General features: G+C 31.5%; 1 pseudogene; it reads left to right on the forward strand.

Moving 5' to 3' along the window:
- The first annotated feature begins 321 nt into the window (after positions 1 to 321).
- On the forward strand, positions 322 to 9,099 carry LOC111289167 (receptor-like protein kinase FERONIA; annotated as a pseudogene).
- Positions 9,100 to 22,955: the final 13,856 nt, after the last annotated feature.

The raw sequence follows: 22,955 nt of genomic DNA on the forward strand, positions 1-22,955 counted from the left end.
AGATACTTAAGTCAATATTAGGATTTCTCTTAAAATAGGATAGATGCAATCAAGTGACCAATCATACTTAAACAAAAAAGATTGGTTGCGACTCTTCTAATCCATATCTAATGATAGGTCCATAGATCTACACATTATGACATATATAAAAAAATAAATGTGAAATTGTAGTAAATTAACCCAAAAAAAAAGAGACGAAGAAGAAGGGAAAGAGAATGTTGTTTCAAAATTTCATTGAAATATAGTATTGACTCTTGGCTTCACCGTCCAGGAGTTAACTTTCAAGCTTTCTTGATCTTTGATCCCTATCCTCATATCTATCTTTCTATTTGTCTGTTTTTTTCCCCTGCAATGGAGAATATAAGCAAACGAAGTACCTTTTGCCTTCAAAACCTATTATTTCTCTTTCTTCCATTTCTCTTTTTCATAATTCAGTACCTTGCTGTCCTTGTTACAAGAGACTCCCTGGTAACCCCTTACAACCCCATAGAAAACAGCACTATTGACTGTGTTTCTTCCACAGATAACCAATCTCTCGATAATCGTCTTTGGATCAAAGATGGCAATGGAAAATTCACCCTCATAGAGCAACAAAACAATAATAATAAATCATCAGTGTCTTTAACAGCAACTCAATCGCTGCCCTCCTTAAATGATGGGGTTTCGTACTACACAGCTCGTCTTTCTTACTCAAAATTCACTTATTCAATTCCCCTCACTACTGGCCAAAAGTTTATTCACTTGTACTTCTATCCAACTTCATATCCAGGCTTTGACGACCCTTTTAATAAAGCTTTCTTCTCTATTAGAGCAGGTCCCTTTACCCTTCTCTGGAATTTTAGTGCTTTACTTCATGCTGGATGCGAAATTACTCTCATCAAAGAATTTTGTGTAAACATTGATAACGGCCAAAGGCTAAACTTAACCTTCACTCCAAATCCTTATATCTCTTATTCTTATACTTTCATCAACGGCAGAGATTTAAATAGCGGTTACTGTCACATTTTTGGTCGCGTCGCGTTTATCACGTTTTCAGATATAACTAAAATCATTGAAATCACTGCGGTCATCAAGGTTATGAAATTTATTTTTTGCACAATTTATTATAAAATGTAATAATTATAACTATAATTATAAAAACTCTTATTTAATGATTTTAAAAATAGTTTATGACACTATGTTTTTTATTTTCTAAAAAAATTATTCACAATTTTATTTAGATTATAAAAAGCATTCATTTTTTGTTTATCCACAAAATTTTTCTTGGCCAAGTTCATATTCAATATTAATTCTTAGACAAATCAAATATTAACAAAATATAATATGTTAAATACTAAGCATCTATATTTAATAAAATTACAAACTTAAAAATACAATAATTTCAAATTCTATCAACTACAATTATTGATATATATTTCAAAATTTACCACATGGTAGAATGACGAGGAGGATCAAATTTTCTATCTTCTCTTTGAGAGCCGAGTTGACTCAATCTCTATTCCTGAGGCCTTTGTTCTTAATACATTTAAAGTAGAAGATATATTTGATGATGATACATTTGTGGTAAATGATACATTTAAGTTGTAAGATACATTTGAAGAGGTGGAGGATACATATGAAGGTGGACTACCATAAAGAGGTCAAAAATTAAATTGTTCTGACAGATAGTCATGTCCTTAAGTACTAGTAGATGATTCATTATACTCAAAGTTACTAGAATTTGGTCTTCCACTTGAAGATGAAAAACCTCTAAAAATATCATAGTGGTGCTTCTTGGCTTTTCCTTTTAATCGACCTGTATATGCACTTTGACCCTTATTAGATTTAGCAAATGGATTTACTCCATATTTTGCCATATTAATGAAAAGTCCACCAGTAGCAGCAAGCCCAAATTCTCCCCCAAGTGGGTTGTAAGGTCGATCTGCATCCATATTATCACCAAAAATTACACCATCACCATCGCCATCATCATCATTATCATCTGGACTTAAACCACCACCATCATTATTCTAACTTAGTGTTGAACTTGAACTTGAATGAGACACATTCCTAACTTAAGATTGGCATGATTGTTCAACATCATTTCATTATCAGAATTATCTGCGGGCAACCAATCAGAGTTTTAACCATCTAACAAAGGATTTTTTTTCTCTTGTAGCCATTCTATTAGTGGATCATCATCTTCAAAAATATGGTCAAGGCTAATAGGATTAAAATTATTATTTATCTCATCAATGCTCATTCTTTTCTGATGTCTTATCTTCAATCTCATGTTATAATAGGCATATATACAAGTTTCTGAAATCTTTCAAACTTCAATCTGTTTCTTGCTTTGGTGTGAATATAGCTAAATGTGCTCCAATTACTTTCACAATTTGATGTAGATGTTGTTTGACTAAGCACTTTGATTGCTAGCTTTTGTAATTCAGGAACACAAGTGCCATATATCATCCACCACTCGGCTGTATAAAATTATTTAAATTAAATTTGAATATGCTATACAATTAAATAATATAAATAAATTATAATTATTTAATTTACTATTTACCTGGATTCATTTGTTTCCAAGCACTTTGTGCCTGTGGAGTACTAAATGTTTCATGCTTGTCTCAAAATAATAATAACTACATCAATTGAAAATACAAAAATAAATGAATAAATAAAAAATAATTCAATTTTTAATACATAAAATAAATGTTAAAGTTATAAAATAATATTAATACTAACCTGATTAATCATTCTGATTTGAGTTTCTATCAAAGGTTTTAATCTTTCAATAACTATTTTTGTGCCTTCTAATGTTTCTTTAAATACATTTGCAGAATGTTCCACTTCAAATTGAAATTGTGGATTTAGATAGTAACCTAAACATAATTCATAATAATATTATATTAAAGTAATAAAAAATAAATATATAAGCAATTTAAGTATAAAAAATAAATATATTTTTTAAATACCATCTATATTATAGGTTTACTTACTAGCTAAATGCAAGTCAGAGTGCATGAAACTCCATCTATTGTCAATAATCTTTTTATATTCAATAGAATAATGACAATTTTACTGAATTGCTTATTTAGCTTTATCCACAACCTCGTAAATAAAGCCCATTGTTGGTTTTTCATCACTATCCACAAAGTGCAACACTTTTACCAAAGGCTCATAAACTTTTATTATATCACCTACTTTTTTTCAAAATGATTTTTTTGGCTTCATAAGCAGGTCTTGATTTTTGTTTTTCCCATTTTGAATCTTTAAATTCCTATATTTCATCAATAAATGTTTGGAGTAATATATTTTAAATTAATATTTTAAACAATGATATCATAAAAAGGTGCTAGATTTAAATAGTTGTATTAATTACCAAGTACTAACCTTTGAATTAAACATCTCTCTCAAACCTTGCTTTTGCCTCATTATTTTTTCTAATTGTATAAAATGAGTGGCAAATCGGATAAGAGCAGAACGAACTATTTGCTTCCCTTGAGTATATTTCTTCATCAAATTAACAGTCCAAATGTGATTGTATATAAAATAATTCACTTTTTTTGCATCATCCAAAACCTTTGCCACATTTTTTTTCTTTCTAATATCTTCAAGGCACAAGTCCAAACAATGAGCTGAACATGTTGTCCAATACAAATGTTTTCTCTTCTCCATTAGTCTTTTTCTTGCGGCCTTAAGTGTTGTCTCATTATCAATGCTATTTGAACAATGTATTTTCTCCAATTTCTTCCATAACTTCATCTAATAATCTATAGTAAAAGTTTACATCTCTACTACGAATACTTAAAACATCTACAGATTTCCAAAAAATAGTCTATTTACTACATTAAACAAGAAAATTAATGATATGCATTTGATTTAAACTATTGGTCCAACCATTACACATCAAAGTGACACCCAATTCATTCCAATAAGTTTTTAATCCATTAACCCATTTATGAACTTGTTGATATTCAGACTCTAAATACACATCTGAGACCTTATAAAGTGTTGAAAGTTTTACATGTTGGCTAACTTCTGCTACCACGGAAATCAAATTATGCAATCATGAAAAATTTGCTAATTGAAAAGGAAGTTGATCATATATAAAAAATTTTGATACTGATTCACCCATATTTCTTCTTAATGACTTTAAAAATGAATCACTTACTTTTGGTTGCCTTGAACTCTTACTTCTAACCAATTCAGGTATAACTGCCCTTAATGAAAATTCAAACTCATTTGGGGTTGATTTCCTTGTTATTTCTTCAAAATATTCAGCAACTGGGCCATGAGAGCTTCATCTATCTTCATATATGTTACTCCAACCACTAGTTCTTTGTCTGAATTCTTGTCTTATGTGCTACTCATGTTGGGATTAGATACTATCTCGCACGGCTTGTTTAGTAAAAGTGTTGTGATTAGATACTATCTCGCACGTCTTCATCAATAATCTTTTATAATCATCTTCCCCTCTTAACTATGATAAAAATTTATTTTTTCTCCTTTTGTTGTCAACTTTTTTTTTATTTGCTTTCTTGAAGGAGTTTCATCATACTTTCTCTTACTATACCTATTAATAATATAATTTAAAAAAGGGGAGAAAATTAGTTGCATATGCTTATGTAATTTTATAATTTTTATTAAGAAATTAACAATAATATTTTCAAAGGAATTATAAAAATATAACATACAAGTAACGTTGGGTATGGTACAACATTGCCAATTTTATGAGCAATGTGTTCTTTGAAACATATTATTCGTCATTTTACAACTTTACCACAAAGTTTACATGAAATATTTCCTTTTGTATTTGGAACAAGTGTTCCAAAATGCCAAACTATATCATCACTTGACACGCCCTCTACTCCTTTACTCAAAAACTCTTCACGTGGTGGCATACTTACTATTTTGTAGAAAAACAAAATAAACTTATATTTAGAAATATTAATATTACTTATTACATCATTAAAAATTGATTTTACGCTAAATTTTTTAATTTTTAGTTTTCAATCTTAAGAATATTATTAAATAACTTAATCTTTTTTATACACTAATTGATATAAATTTTTTATCACAAATAACTTTCAATAATTATATAATAAATACAATCTTCAATAATTACACAAAAATAACAAGAATTAATCTAATATCGAAGAATCGACAACAATATAAATATCAAAACAAAAAAAATTATTAAATTTCATATAGGAAATTATAAATTAATATATAACACAATTAAAATATAATATTTAATTTTAATTAATTATCGTCTAACTTATACAAAAAAATTTATCAAAAATTTTCATCTAAAATCTCTATATATATCATATTAAATTATTAATCCCTTAATATTTTTAATTATAAATCTTTAATCCCTCTAATTAGATTTTATCTAAAAAAATTTAAAAAAATAAAAATTTTCAGACTTATATTTTAATAAAATTTTTAAACCTATATTTTTTATTTTTTAGTTTTTAATCTTAGTAAGAGTAATAGATCATAAAATGCTAAATTTATTAAATAATTTAATCTCTTTTATACATTAATTGATATAAATTTTTTTTATCACAAATAACTTTCAATAACTATATAATAAATACAATCTTCAATAATTACACAAAAATAACAAGAATTAATCTAATATTGAAAGAATTGACAATAATATAAATATCAAAACAATAAAAAAATATTAAAATTCATATACAAAATTATAAATTAATATATAACACAATCAAAATATAATATTTAATTTTAATTATTTTTCATCTAACTTATACAAAAAAATTAATCAAAATTTTTCATCTAAAATCTCTATATATATTATATTAAATTATTAATCTCTTTTTTTTTTAATTATAAATTTTCAAAACCTTTAATTAAATTTTATCTAAAAAAATTTTAAAAATTAATTACAAAATTAAATAAAAAATTCAACCCCCACCCCTCCCCAATGCCCCACCCCCCCAATACCCCACCACACCCAATCCCTCCTCATGTGCCCTAATGTTCCTCAATTTGTTTAATTCTAACAGAACCATCTAGAAACGCAGCTTGCTTTCTTCTATTCATCTTCTTCGTGCTTTTAGAGCTTGGCTTTCCAAAATTTTCTTCTTCTCTCCTTTTTTTTTTCATCTCTCATTTTCTCTCGCATTCCTTCATCATTATTACTTACTTAATACCTACGGCCTTATTCGTCTCTTTCAAACTCTCACAACAGACATAATTTTACAAAAATTTTGCAAAAAAAAAAGATAATTTAACTTTCTTTTCTTATCTTATTTGATCTTAAATGTTGATTGAAAACTTGAGGCTGATTTGAATTTAGGTGCCGAAGTGCCAATTGAATGGTTGAAACTTGAAATAATTTATCTATTTTCTAACTCGTTTTTGGATCAATTTTGATGCTAAAGATCTAAGTTTTGAGTTTTATTTTTTGCTTTTGCTTTTGCTTTTGTTTTTACTTTTACTTTTGCAGGCTTATCACTTTATTTTGTAGGGTTGAAAACTTGAAATTTTATTTTTTTCTCGAACTATTAGATCCATGAGTAGGAAAACGATATAGTAGCAATAACGGTCCGTTATTGTTGCTATTCTCCGTTACACCATTATTTTACGGTTGTTACACTCCGTTTTTGTTATAAATGAATTTCTCAACCGCATTTCATCCAATAGCAGTGGTGGGTGGTGATGCTACCGTAATTTTGCGGCCGCTATTCTGCTATTAAACCACTATTTGAATCCTTGGCCAGGACCATGGCAACGAATAAGACGGAGAATGAGAACTACAATCTGACAAGGGAGTTTCTTGTTGATTCTGGGTTCAAATACTTTGTAAGGTTACATTTTTGTGAGTTTCAGAGAGAGATAACAAAAGAAGGTGATAGAGTCTTTGAGATCTTCTTGGCCAATTTAACTGCAGAAACTCAAGCTGATGTTATTGTCTGGAGTGGTGGAAATGGGGTTCCAGTATATATGGATTATGTAGTGGCAGTAGGAACAAAAGGAAATCTAAAGCAACAAAGTCTCTCGATTGCTTTGCATCGTTTGCCGAAATGGAGGACTCTTTATTCTGATGCAATCTTGAATGGGCTACAAATCTTCAAATTAAGCAATAGTTTGGATCTTGCCGGAACTAATCCTGATCCAGTCCTCATAAATCCACCAAGAAATTCACCGCCAAGCTCAACGAAGCCCAAGAACACCAACAATACAACATTAGGAATTGTGGTAGGTGTAATAGCGGGCTTTGTTGTTCTCTCTCCTCTTTGTTTCTTCATTTTCTGGCGAAAGATAAGAGTCAAAGATTCAGGTTCCAGTGAGGGAGTTTCATGGTGGAGCCAATTTTCCTCTACAACAAAATCCATCAAGTCAACCAAGTCTCGTGGCTCATCTTTGCCCTCCGATCTTTGTCGCTACTTTTCACTGGCCGAGATCAAAGGAGCAACCACCAACTTCGACAATGTTTTCATTACTGGTGTTGGGGGTTTTGGCAACGTGTACAAAGGATTCATTGATGGCGGGGCTACCCAAGTTGCAATCAAACGGTTGAATCCTGAGTCTCAACAAGGGACTCATGAATTCAAGACCGAGATCGAGATGCTCTCCCAGCTACGCCACCTCCATTTGGTCTCATTGATTGGCTATTGCAACGATGGCGGTGAGATGATTCTTGTGTACAATTATATGGCCCATGGAACACTGCGTGATCAGCTATACAACACTGAAAATCCTCCTCGTCCATGGAAACAACGGCTAGAGATTTGTATTGGTGCCGCACGTGGATTGCATTATCTTCATTCAGGTGCAAAATACACAATCATTCATCGGGACGTGAAAACAAGAAATATCTTGTTGGATGAGAAGTGGGTTGCTAAGGTTTCGGATTTTGGGTTGTCTAGAGTGGGCCCCCACGAACATATCCAAAGCCCATGTTAGCGCGGTAGTTAAAGGCAGCTTCGGATACTAGGATCCAGAGTACTATCGTCGTCAACAATTGACAGAAAAATCTGATGTATATTCATTCGGTGTGGTCCTCTGTGAAATATTATGTGCTAGGCCACCAATTAGTCGCACGGTCGAGATGAAACAGGCAAGCTTAGCTGCATGGGCACAAAAATGCCATCGAAATGGAACTCTGTACAAAATCATTGATCCATTTTTGAGAGGTAAGATTGCGCCTGAGTGTTTGAAAAACTTCACAGAAGTGGCTATAAGTTGTTTGCTTGATGAAGGAATCGAAAGGCCATCGATGGGCGATATTGTGTGGAGCCTAGTGTTCGTGTCACGGACCTAAGGAGGAGTCCTGAATCCCACATTGAACATAATAGGAGGGTCCCTAGGGTATAAAAGGGTTCACACCATCTCCGCCTTGTGAGGCGCCTTTTGTAGGACAAAACCGTGAGGCCAGAGGGGGCCAGAGCGGACAATACCTCACAAGGGTGTGAACCGTGACGGAAGGCTGATCTGGGATGCCGGAAGGGTGAATGCCCGGGTCCCGGAGCCGCACGAGTTCGGAGCTTAAGTCTCGACCCGTGACAAGTGGTATCAGAGCCAGCCCTAAACCGTTCGATCCACGCCGAGCACCTTGAGGGAGGTAGGCAGGGTGGCCAGCCTCCGTGACGAAGGCGTCACGAGGTTGGGTGCGGGAGAATGTCACGGACCTAAGGGGGAGTCCTGAATCCCACATTGAACATAATAGGAGGGTCCCTAGGGTATAAAAGGGTTCACACCATCTCCGCCTTGTGATGCACCTTTTGTAGGACAAAACCGTGAGGCCAGAGGGGGCCAGAGCGAACAATACCTCACAAGGGTGTGAACCGTGACGAATAGACTGATCCGAGACGCCGGAAGGGTGAATGCCCGAGTCCCGGAGCTGCGCGAGTTCGGAGCTTAAGTCTCGACCTGTGACATTCGCACTACAAGTGCAAGAAAGCGGTGAGGAGGGGCTTAAGCCTAATGGTGGGCCGGGCATTGAAGAAGATATCGATGAGGGGCATTAAAAAATTTTGTATTGTAGCATCATTAATATTAGATTTGAGGGTAGGTTGATGTACCTCATTTATATTTAATGTTTTATGAGCCGGTTGTATAATTTAAGAATGCTTTTAATAATTGTGGCAAGTGACAGATTCAGAATTTATATTACGGAGGCAAATTATTAAATAATATTTGTTTACAAGAATTATTATAATTTAAAATATATTTATATAAAGTGAAATATTTCTAAAAATTTAAAATATCAAAATATTTGTATAAAAATTAAAAAGTATGAAAATTCAATTTTATATAAAAAAATTTTTTCATAATACTTTTAACATTTTTCATATATAGTTGTTTTAGAAATACCTTTTATCTAAAGTTCAAAGGGATGTTATTCAAGTTTACTTTTGGGATGGTGTAGTTAAATAAATTTATTGTGCCTAAATAAAAATATATCACATAACTTCAAAAAAATAAAAATGAATTTGATATCTTAAAAAATACATTGAATCTTTATATTATGCTTTCAAAATTAATCTAAATCTAAAAACTTAAATAAAAAGTTTCAAATTTCAAATAAGCTGACTTGACCACACTAAAATAAAAGAAAGTAAAAAAAACTGTTTATTTAGTTTTTTTAGTAAAAATCTTAATTTGATATTTACACTAAATTAATTTAGATCTCATTTTCCACAATTTTTTCTTTTCTTTTACTTAATTGTTCTATTCCTAGCAAATAGTTATTTTTCTTTCACCCATTATAATTTTTTTTAGAATCTTCTTAACTTTTTGAATTTTTTTTTTTAGATTTAATACCAACAAAAATCAAAAGAAGTTATTATATTAACTACCAATAATAATAATAATTTTATATTTACATTATAAACTATTATTTTTTATAATTGTTTTTTTATGTTGTTAATATATTTTTATACCTTTCAATATTATAAAAGACCTATACTTAAAATTTTTTTAAAAAAAAATTTGTAGGGAGAAAAAACAAAATTTTAAAAATTTTGGATTTGTTTTTAATAATTTTACTTATTTTTCAGATTTTAGTGGAGGAATCATTAAATTTTTTGGTGACTTACTAATAACAAAATTTATTTGTCAAGATTCTAGATGGGGCAGCTGCCTTGAACTCATGCTTCGTCCTACCTGAAAAAAATATATAATTAAATTATTATAATTATATAATATTTAAGTGAATTTTTTTTAATATTTTAATTTTTTTCAAAAAAAAGTTTTTTATTGAATACAATTTTTAAATCAATTTAAATTTTGGGTTAAATTTTAAACAACAAATTTAAAGCTCAAGCTTTGACTAACTTGAATAAAATATATAATTTTATATTATATATGTAAATTTTTATTTTAATATTTTATTTTTTCAAAAATAATTTTTTATTTTTAAAATTTTTTTATTTTATAAATTAAATTTTAAAGGATAGATTTAGATAATATATAGCTCAAGTAAGACAAAAAATTTTAAAATCCAAAGTATTAAACTGAATTTAGATAAATATATAAATTATTAACATGAAGGTATAAGAGCCCCACCCTACCGGTGAGGACCTATACAGCAAAAAATTCAACATTGCGACAACCTTCACACCTTCTAGATGTTTCATGACAACTTGCTTTTTGGTTCATTTGCTATATAACATTTTTTTTTCTTTTTCGTAAAACTTGCACGCTCAGTAAGTTTTAATTTTAATAAAAAAAAGGACCCCAAAAAGATCAGCATTGAATCTTTAATTACTTAGCTATTTTTTTATCAAAACTAATTAGCTTTTTCAAACCAAAAGAGGATGAAAATTCTGTATATCTGTGCCTGACAACTCAGTCAAAAGAATCACGACATAAAAATTAATTATATATTCCAGAGTCGGAAACGATAATAATTTTCTATGATAGATAATGATACATTGATGCTTCGAAACCGATCACGATCGAACATCTAAGATCCAACTTGAACTAGTGAGGAAACAAAGAGAAACAAGGAAAAAAAAAAAAAAGAAAAAAAGGTGCTTAGTAGGGAAAGGGAGGGGGCCAATGGGGAAGATTTTATACCCAGTAAGCCAGTGAATATTGGCAAATCAACTACTCATTTGCGTTGTTGGTGGCAGCCACGATTGAACGTACTCCCTTTACAATTTTCAGATCTTTTAACGTCTTTGTTACCTGGTGGAGTGCACAAGTAGCCGAACTTATCACGACCACAAGCTGCATTACCAGGAACAAGGGTGTTGGTAGAAACTCTAACACTCTGCTGCAGCATTCTTCTTGTTTCAGGAAACATTTGGCTTGGTTCCAGCTCCATCAAGAACTCGAATCCTAAGTCGTGCTGATCATGACGGGCGAAGCATTCAGTGGATGAGCCGTTGCAATGGAAGAAGCTAAGGCTATTGCTTTCGTGTGAACTGATTGAAGCATGGCTTGTACATGATGGAATCATTGTCATCATTGTCAAAATCAGAAGAATTGCAAAATATAAACCTGTGTTTTTAAGGTCTCCCATGTTCTTCTTCTTTTCTGCCAAAGCAAAATTCTCTTACCTTGGCATGTTCAATTACTACTTCGGAAGTGGCTGATTAGGTGGCTATAATAAAGACGGATGTAGTAAGTGGATTGAGCGATTACTTTTCTGCCATAGATGGAGAAAAGTTGTAGCCCATAATTGAGCACATCACATGTGCTTGATTTAATGTTCTGTCCGCAAGTTCTTTGTTTTCTTCTGTTTTTTTTTTTTTTTCTCGTGTTGTTCCGCATGTACTGCGCTACAGCTTGAGCCATCAAGTTTCGCAGAAGTTACAGAGGAAGTTTTTTTAAGTAAAATTTAGGAAAATTTAATTAAAAATTATTAGAAAATTAAAATTAAAAGTTAAAATTGATTAATTAAAAAATTTTGTTATATAAATCAAGTGTATAAATTTTGAAAAAAAAATAAATTTGATATTTTTTTATATAATTAATTTTAATAAAAATTTTGTCAAAATATTTATTATTAAATATGTACCGATTAAATTTGAATTATAAATAATATTTTAAATATTTTTAATAAACCATTTGGCTCGATTCCAGCTCCATCAAGAACTCGAATCCTAAGTCGTGCTGATCATGACGGGCGAAGCATTCAGTGGATGAGCCATTGCAATAGAAGAAGCTGAGGCTATTGCTTTCGTGTGAACTGACTGAAGCATGGCTTCTACATGTTGGAATCATTGTCATCATCGTCAAAATCAAGAATTGCAAAATATAAACCCGTATTTTTAAGGTCTCCCATGTTCTTCTTCTTTTCTGCCAAAGCAAAATTCTCTTACCTTGGCATGTTCAATTACTACTTTAGAAGTGGCTGATTAGGCGGCTATAATAAAGAAGTATGTACCAAGTGGATTGAGTGATTGATTTTCTGCCATAGATGGAGAAAAGTTGTAGCCCCATAATTGAGCACATCACATGTGCTTGATTTAATGATCTGTCCGCAAGGTTTTTGTTTTCTACTTTTTTTTTTCTCGTGTTGTTCCGCATGTAGTGGGATACAGCTTGAGCCACCATGTTTCGCAGACGTTTTAGAGGAAGTTTTTTTAAGTAAAATTTATGAAAATTTAATTAAAAATTATTAAATAAAAATTAAAATTAAAAGTTAAAATTGATAGGTTAAAAAATTTTGTTATATAAATCAAGTATGTAAATTTTGAAAAAAAAAAAAATAAATTTTGATATATTTTTACATAATTATTTTTAATAAAAATTTTATCAAAATATTTATTATTGAATATGTATTGATTGAATTTGAATTTTAAACAGTATTTTAAATATTTTTTAAATATTATTAATTTTTTCATTAAATTCTATTAATATATCGGTTTGGTTTTTTTTTAATTAAAATTTTAATTGAATCATTTATATTAAAAAATTTCATGAATTTTTCCTAAAGACCTTTATTTAGGTTTTTTTCTCACGCTGTTATCTTGTGATAGTTTACTTAGAGTGTTTAGTGTGAGGTGATTCGTCTAAAAACTACAATAATTTGTACTCAATAATTACATTATCTTATTTCATAACAATTTAAAAATTTTGTGACAGAAAACTTATATAAATGGGGTGATAAATTATTACATTGGGATTGACTCGATTTTATCATTATGAGAAAGTAATTTTTAATACTATTTTTTGACAAATTGATCTTGATGAAAAATATAATTAACATTACCCCCAAAAAGTTGAGTGCTAAAAATTTTAAAAAAACCAATTTTTAATCACTTATTCTAAAAATATTTTATGATATAAATTTATATTAATTAAAAAAGATAATAAAATTTTTTAAAAATTATTTTTATCAAAATTGATTTATACTTTTTAGTTTTTTATAAAATAACATTTAATTATTTTATAAATTGTTGATTAAATAAATATTAAATATTTTTTCTCCCTTAATTTGTAGATTGAGAAATTTGATTTTTTTTTTCAATAAGAAGATGTACACAGTCGCCTAGCCCAAAATTTTATTTAATGGAGATTTAATTTAAATATATTAAATTATGAAAAATAATAATAACAACAAGAACAATACTAATAAAAACTAAAATTTTGATATTCAATCATAAATATTAAAAATTTATAATTATTTTTCATATGATTTTTAATTTTAAAAGCATTGCGTAATAATTTTGTTATCAATTTTTATTTATGTTTGTAATTTGAAAAAAATGTAAAATCTATTTTGCGGAAAATAGGTCAAAGTGAATTTTAATTGCTTTAAGAATTTTTTTCAATAAATGCCTTAAAAAAAGTAAAATGAAATTTTAAGTATTTTAATAATTTTTTTAATGAGACTCAAAAAATTAAATTTTAAGAAACCTTTTTTAAGCAGAGCTCAACCTCTCTAGAGCCTGTAATGAATTCACCCTTACCCCACGAAAAACAAAATAAACTTAAAATATTTTTTTTCAGTACGGCTCAAATCCCCGTTCACCCCGCTAATCTCCGTTCTTGAATGTACAATATCACTAAAATCAAAATATGATATCCAAATATCAAGATTATATAAATTATGCATTAAAATTTTTTTTTTGCACGATCTTAAAGGTTTTGCGTCTGATATATATATATATATAGAGAGAGAGAGAGAGAGAAAGAGAGAGAAAGAGAGAGAAAGAGCTAAAAGATGGGTACTTTTAGCATCCTGTAATTACCAAAACTAAATTTGGAGATTTGAAATTGAAAAAAACTTGGTATATTATAATCAATAAAATGGACGTGTTTGTTTTCAAATAAAAATCTTTATATAATAAAATCATGAATTCTGTCAAACCAGTGAAGAATATTTATTGATTTAATTTTTTAAATGGAATCTAACAAATTATTGAGAAATTTTATAAATCATCTTTTTTTTTTCAAAAAATAATAATAAAAAATAATAAAAGATATTTTTTATCTTTTAAATTATTAGAGGATTGCTTCTTAAATTAAGTCTTACCAAACTATTAGGAGACTTAATGAAATTCACAAAATTTTAAAATATTTTTGTAATAAAATCTCTCTAAACTATTGAAAGATCTGCTTTAAAATAAGTTTTACCAAACTATTTAAAGACTTTAATGATTTTTTCAAATAAAGAACCTTAATAAATTCGATGACAAAGCCTTTTCAGAGTGGAATACTAATTTACATGAATACTCTTGAGATGAAAGAATTATCTTAAATTATACTAAACTATTGGGATAATTTTAAGACTAATTTTAAGACTAATTTTCAATATTTAATACTTTGGTAAAAGTATAAACATTTTCAAGGCTTAGATAATTTGAGATCAAATTGGTACCATCTTTTGAATGGGCACTATGGGGGTGCTATAACCTTCTTCACGCGTAATCGTACTTCTGAATCTAAACTCTAATTTTGTAGATCATAATCTATTAATTAAAGATACTTAAATTAATCTTGAGACTCCTCTTTAAATAGGACAGATGCAATTAAGTGGGCAATTATTATTATTATTTATTTATTAGATTATAATTTTTTAATACATTTTATTTTATTTTGTTTTATTTTATTTTTATTTTTTTAATTTTATTTTCATTTTTAATTTAATTTTATTTAATTTTATTTTCTTTAAATAAAATTTTAAAAAATATATTTTTGAGGAAAAGTTGAAAGTATCAATTTTCCTTGAAAATAAGTTTTCTAAAAAAATATTTTTGAGGAAAAGATGAAAGTATCAATTTTCTTTGAAAATAAGCTTTCTAAAAAATATTTTTGAGGAAAAGATAAAAGTATCAATTTTCCTTGAAAATAAGCTTTCTAAAAAAAAATATTTTTGGGAAAAAGTTAAAAGTATCAATTTTCCTCGAAATTAAAGTTTCTAAAAAATTTTTTGAGGAAAAGTTGAAAATATCAATTTTTTTTTGTACAAAAGCAATTTTTTTTCCTTCTTTTTTATTTTCTTGAATTTTCTTTAATGTTAAATAATCCAACAATGGAGCATCTGCAAATGAAACAATAGTTTTCTTTCATACTCTCGAGGTGAGGGAATTTTTTTAATTTTTTGCTAAAAGTATTAGAGTCAATTGAGAATAATTTTTAATAATTAATTACTTGGTAAAATTTTAAGGTTTATTGGATAGTATAAAATTAAGCGGGTACCATCTTTCGATGGGCGTTGTGAGGGTGCTATAACTTTCCTTACACGTAACCAAATCCCGAATCCTTTTCTGGTTAGTAAACCTGAACCTATTCTTTTAGGGACCCTTAAACTTAGATGTTCATTGAAATGATAGATTCCTTAGGTGGCCAATTGCACCTAGGAAAAAAAGATTGGTGACGACTCCTTCAAGTCAATGTCTAGTGATGGATCCTCGGATCTAGACGTTATGACAGCTTGGCGACTCTGCTGGAGACGTCTGAGAGTCAGGCCAGCAAATAAATTTGTGTTATCAAAAAGCCTAATAAAATTGAACCTTTTGTATAGATTTTTTTATTCATCATGTTTATGTACTTTATTAATTATGTCATTCATATGCATATGCATAACATGAGCTCTATACTCGAGCTCCGTCCCTCTAGGAGGGAGTAAAATACCTATTGCTTTCGTGAGGTCTAATGCCTCCACAGTGGCTAGCGAAATACTCTCACTCAAATTGAACTTTTTTGCTTGTAGCTTGTAATGGGTGAGGATAAGGGTACCTTACTACTTTGTAATGGACAATGATGTAAGGAGCAATTTGAAAACCTTTAGACTTTAACCTCAAACCACATATAGTGAACTTTAAGAGTGCCTAACCTATAGATAGAGCCATCATTCTTCTTTTTTAGAATTAACCAAAAGCATAGGATTCATTCCTCTTATTCTTTGTGATGTTTTAATTTACTTAGTTATTTATTTATTCTTTTTTTCTGGGTATACTGACCTTTTCTCTCATCTTTTTGCATTAGTTCATACTTATATCATAAAGTTGCATAAAAAATATTTGCTTGAAAGACGGTCTTCAACAAAAATTTTTCATGGACTCCACAGCATGACTAGTTTATTCTTCATCTGTATTAACACCTTGTAAGTCACCCAACGAAGTAAGGGTCCAGTCAGAAAAGATTCAACTGAAGATGGGGGATTGTTTACCAATCAGATATGATTCAACTTTATCTCAAGAAACATTTATCTTTCTCAAACAAAATGATCTAAAGGATTTGGTTGACATATGGAAGAAGATGAGTCTATCAAGACAAGAGTAGTTTTGCCAGAAACATAGGCATATAACATACCTTCTTGCAGTAGTCGTCGATGATCAATTAATCAGAGCTGTAACGTAATTCTGGGATCCTGCATATAAGTGTTTCATCTTTAATAAAGTTGATATGACACCAAGCATCGAAGAATATTCAATTTTATTGGGTTTGCACCTCAAGGCTCCTGATAAGATATATGCCAAAAAACACAAGTCAAGATTTCATAAGGGTTTGGCTTAACTCATGGGGATAGACAAAGAAGTTATGGATTCTCATACAAAGAAGAAACAAGAACAGGTTTGCTTACCTTGGAAGTTCTTTCATGAGTTTCTAGTGCAACATGCCAACGAAGAACGGGGGTTAGATTTTTCCTTAGTCATATACGGAATAGTGATCTTCCCAAAAGTTTTGGGTTATATTAAGATAGCAGTGGTTGACTTCTTCGAGAGTGTGATCAATGGCTGTAACCCTTCAATGGTAATATTAGCAGAGACTATCAGATCTTTGAGTTACTGTCGTCAAAATAGAAGGCGTTTTATAGGCTATATGCAGTTATTATACTTATGGATAAAAAGCCATTTCGAATGGGAAAAAGGTGCTTTCTTGAAGCTTTATATTCGTAATCGAGCTTCGATTAAGGAATTCTATGAAAGTGGGTGGTCAAAATAAAAGTCTAAAAAGGAATGGATAACTTTTCTACAAAGATTGACCAGTGCTGAAGTAAGATGGTTGGCCCCATGGATGAATCATGAGCCTATGTTGTATCAATGTAGGGATAATACAGTGGCCCCACTTTTGGGTTTATAGGGAACGATAAATTATGCACCACTCCTAGTGAGAAGGTAGTTTGGGGTAGAACAATTCATTCCTATGACGCATGGGCTTCATCAGTTAAATTTCTCTTACAGTGAGCTAAAAGCATTTCAGAGGATGAATAAGATGATTAAAGCATGAAAAAATCCTCGAAGAGTGAGTCCTTGACCGTTTACTAATAAAGTCACTCCAGGGTATTTAGTTTGGAGAGCAAAACGAAGACAAAAAATGGCATTCACTTATGAAAGCTTTCAACCACCAACAGAAGAAAAACTTGAAGAGACACCATCATAATTAGAGCTTGCGACAAAAGAATTTGAGTCTAAAAAGGGTAAGTTAAAGCAAGAAATCCAAAAGCTTTGAGAAGAAAAAGACCGATGGAAAGATAGAGCTAAAAGTCATGAAGCTAGAGTTCGCAAGATTGCTAGAGAACGTGATACAGCTGTTGAAGACTTAGCAAAGCTACACGAAGAACATAAAAGGTTATGTGTGAGAGAAAAGGCCAAAGAGATAACCATTGTTGAGCTGACTGAAGAGAATGCAAAATTGAAGCACGGGTATGCTGAATTGGAAGAAAAAAGTACCCAAGTATAGACAGAGAATAACATGCTGAATAGCTATTTAGGCAGGCTGAGACAAAAGCTGAATGAACAAAAAGACCATATTGCTGCACTAGTTAGGGAGCATAGAGAGTTATCATACCAAATCTAGTATGGTAAGATAGAGAACTTTTGAAGACAGAAATACATTGAGCACCTAACAACCTAAATTTGTAAAGGGGTATGCAAGGTAAGAGAGATGGTGAAAAAGACAGAGGCATTGAAACAAGTGGTGGCCCCAATAGAAGAATATGGACAGCGTCTGTTAAACTTCATCGAAGAAGTAGAAGCCCAGTATGAACAGATCAAGCAATTTTATGATTATAATTCTAGGATGATAAACTCAATGTAAATAAAAGTTTTTTGGAATAAATGAAATCTTTTAGTTAAATATCGTTTTTAAGGCAAATGTTCTTTGCATACATGCATTCTCATTTATTGCATTCTCATTCATTACACTTAATAAAGTAACCATGAGATAGTCATGCAAATTTACTAATTCTAAGATATGGTACTTAAGGTTCAAGGATAGCTCCATTTAGCGAAAATCCTATTCATCGATACAACACAAGAGCCAGAGCCAGACAAATAGAGCATGAAAACTCTTACAGATATGAAAAGCTAGAAAAAGTACAGAAAAAAATTGGAAATGAGTTGAGCAAGATTCTAGATGCTCTCAATAAGCTGAACAAAGGAAAATGAGTAGAAGAAAACACAAGCCAACAAGTTCCCCTATTACAAGAAGTGACTGATCCTTTGTATCCTTCAGGTTTTGGTCCACCTCAAGCTTCGTCTACACAAGAGGTTCCACCACAACACTTTGCATATCCTACATATCCTAGAATGTTATCAGCCTTCAATCTAGGGCATTACCATAGCTATGTAAATCTTGTCTTTATTGAAAAGGTAGTAGAACCGATTTCTGATCTAGATGACATGAAAAATAAAGAGAAAGTAAAAGTGACAGAGTCTTAAGAAGATACAAAGATTAGTATGCTAGAACAAAGGTTACGGGCTGTGGAAGGGATTGGATTTTATGGTTCTGTTAATGCTGTTGGGCTATGCTTAGTCCCGGATGTAGTCATTCCACCAAAGTTCAAAGTATCAGAATTCAAAAAATATGATGGTACGAAATACCCCAAAACTCACATCACCATGTATTGCAGAAAGATGGCAGCTCATGCTCATGATAAAAAACTCTTGATGTATATTTTTCAAGATAGCCTTACAGGCTCTACTGCCAGGTGGTATGTTCAGCTAGATAGAACCCGCATTCACTTTTAGAGCAATATTGCTCATGACTTCATTAGTCAATATCGACATATTATCGATTTGGCTCCTGATCGTTTGTCTTTATAGAACCTAAAAAAAAAAAGCAAACGAGTCTTTTAAAAAATATGCCCAGAGATGGAGGGATGTAGCTTTTCAGGTACAACCTCTTCTGACTGAGAAAAAGACTACAGTGCTATTTGTTAGTACTTTAAAACCTCCCTATTATAAAAAAAATGATAAGGAATACAACAAAAAATTTTACTGATATGGTAATTTTGAGAGAAATTATTGAGAGTGCCATCAAGAATGGCAAGTTGAAAGGAGGTGAAGCATCCAACAAAAGAGTCCCGAAGAAGAAAGAGACTGAAGCTCAGGTTGTGAGCTTTGATAGAGCAATTTGGAGGTTATCAACCCTACTCACCACAAGGATACCTTCTATATTACCCTACTGTAAATAACATTTTCCCTTACCCATACCAACCATTTGTATAGTCACTTTATCCCCAGACATATCAAACTCATCTTAGGCCTCAGAATACCACATATAGCCCTAACACTCAGCCTATCCCAAGACCTCAAACTCGTTCAGCTAACCCAATTGGTGGTTTACGAGAGCAACGAACTATTTACGAAAAACTTGTATTTGACCCAATCCCAATGACTTATATAGAATTATATCAAGAGCTTTGCAACAGTCATTTGATTGCTCCTAGTAAGTTAGAACCCTTCAAGCCACCTTACCCTAAGTGGTACGATCTTACAGCCTATTGTGACTATCACTATGGGATTGCTGGTCACTTCATTGAGAATTGCACTGTCTTAAAACACAAAGTATAGCGATTGATCAAAGATGGAATGATTAGCTTTAATACAGGAAGGGTGACTGCACCAAATATTAGTAGCAATCCCTTACCTAATCATAATGTGAATACTTTAAATGAAGAATAGGAGTGCCATTTGAAGAAAAAAATGACAGATATTAAGACACCTCTCAGCCAACTATTTGATGTTTTATGAAAAGCTGACATGATACAACCAGTGGGTCCACACAACTATCATGGATATATATAGTCGGTACTAGTTGTAAATATCATAGTGGGACAATGGGTCACTCTATTGAAACTTGTGAGCAATTTTGCCAAGAGGTGCAAAAATTCTTGGATTCATATCAGATGGAGGTCTATGAAAGAGGAGAAAACTTAGAAAGTATTGAGGTGTCCATGACTGGTAAGCCTGTAAAACTATTTCTAAAGCCAGTGACAATTCATTGTGGGAACAAGCCAAAGTCAATCATAGACAAACTCATTCCCAGGTCGGTAACTTTTAAAGTTTTGACTCTTTTCCCATACAAGGATGATAAAGCTATACCCTAGAAATATGGCTGCGATATAGTAGTTTAGGGGTAAGAAATGGATGTCTCTAAAGTTGACACTTTCAATATAACTGGTGTAGGAGGTATTACTCGAAGTGGAAGGTGCTATACTCTAGAAATATTAGAAAAGGCTAAGAGAGAGAAAGCCAAGAAAAGAGAAAGATGAAATAACCCCGAAGTAGAACCTAAGGAAGATCACCAGAAGTCGGTGTCAGAAAAAGAGGTTTGTGAATTCTTGAAGCTGGTAAAATATAGCAAGTACTTGATTGTTGAACAGTTGAACAAAATGCTAGCACAAATCTCATTATTATCACTACTATTAAATTCAGAGCCATACCAAAATGCCCTGCTGAAAGTGTTGAATTGAGCATACGTGACACATAATGTATCTGTTGAATATGTGAACCACTTGGCTGGAAATCTAGTCATGCTGAATCACATTTCATTTAGCGATGATGAGATTCCCTTGGAGGAAGAAAATGCCAAGGCTTTGCATATCACGATCAAGTATAAAAGCCATACCATAGCCAAGGTCTTTATTGATAATGGCTCTACTATTAGTGTCATGCCTATGTCAATTTTGACAAGGTTACCTATTGACTACTCTTATATGAAAGACAGTCAGATGATCGTGAGAGCTTTTGATGGGACCAGAAGAGAAGTCTTGAGAGATATCGAGATGCCTTTGTAAATTGGGCTGTGCACTTTTAATATGAAGTTTCAAGTGATGGATATCTCTCCCTCCTACAGCTATCTACTGGAAAGGCCATGGATTCACATGGTAGGTGCTGTGCCCTCTACCTTGCACCAAAAGATTAAGTTCAATGTAGAAGGTCAATTAGTAGTGGTAGTTAGAGAGGAAGACATGCTAGTAACCCAACCATTGAATGCTCCGTATGTAGAGGCTGTCAAATAAGCATTAGTATGCTCCTACTGATCTTTTGAGCTAGTTAATTCTGTAGGTAAAAGACTTAAAAATCAACATTTTTCAAAGATAATGATGAGCTAAGTCATCAATAAGGGTTGGGATCCAAGATTAGGGCTGGGCAAGAACTTACAGGGAATAAAAGAACCCCCGATGGTGATAAACAATAACGAAAGGTTAGGCCTAGGCTATGAGGTAACAGAATGGGAGATCAAGAGAAGGCCAGCAGGAAAAACAACAAGACTAATGGTTATCCCACACCTGTACGAGACTTTCAAACCTAGAGGATTCATGTACCCAGATATAGGAAAAAATGTGAAAAAGACTTTTGCCCAGCTAACCATTAATGCTATTGAAGATGAAGTGGGGCTTAATCAATAAGGGTGGGTTTGCCATTGTCCACCAGATTATGAGCTGAGCAATACCATTGAAGTGCCTGTGACTTTTGAAACTAATACAATGTAATTGTAACATCCCAATAGCTATTGCCCAAGGCATTGGGGTGATCTTTCTTATTTGGGTCATTTATCTTTTATTATTTTAATAAAAATTAAGAAGGATGCATTTTCATTCATCTCTTCTTGTGTCTTCATTATTTCTATCTTTTCAAACACATCTTGCTAACATATCCCATTTCATCTAATTTCAGGTCCTTAAATGAATATGAAGATAATCATGATAACAATCAATAGGTTAGATTTGAGAATTCAATTAATAATGATGAACTTGATAATGAAGAGAATTTTGAGGAATATGTTATGCCTCCGGATCTAATGAGATTGATTGAACAAGAAAATAAGCCAATTGAGCCTCATCAGGAGATAGTTGACTTAGTGAATCTGGGAGATGAAGAGAATAAGAAAGATGTCAGAATTGGCACTTCACTTTCATTAAGAGATAGACAACATTTGGCATATTTACTTCAGGAATTCATGGATGTATTTGCTTGATCTTACCAGGATATGTCAGGGCTGAGCACGGAGATAGTAAAGCACAAATTACCCCTGAAGCTAGAATGTAAGCCAGTCTAGCAGAAACTAAGAAAAATGAAACTTGAAATACTACTAAAGATCAAAGAAGAGGTGAAGAAACAGTTTGATGTAGGTTTTCTACAAGTGGCCAAGTATCCAGAGTGGGTAGCCAATATACTACCCGTTCCTAAGAAAGATGAAAAAGTATAAATATGTGTAGACTATCGTGATTTGTATAAAGTTAGTCCAAAGGATAACTTTCCTTTGCCTCATATCGACACACTAGTGGATAACATGGCTAGGCATTC

The sequence above is a fragment of the Durio zibethinus genome, chromosome 21 (genome assembly GCF_047325235.1).
Source record: "Durio zibethinus cultivar Kanyao isolate XHJ-2024 chromosome 21, ASM4732523v1, whole genome shotgun sequence".
Taxonomy (NCBI): domain Eukaryota; kingdom Viridiplantae; phylum Streptophyta; class Magnoliopsida; order Malvales; family Malvaceae; genus Durio; species Durio zibethinus.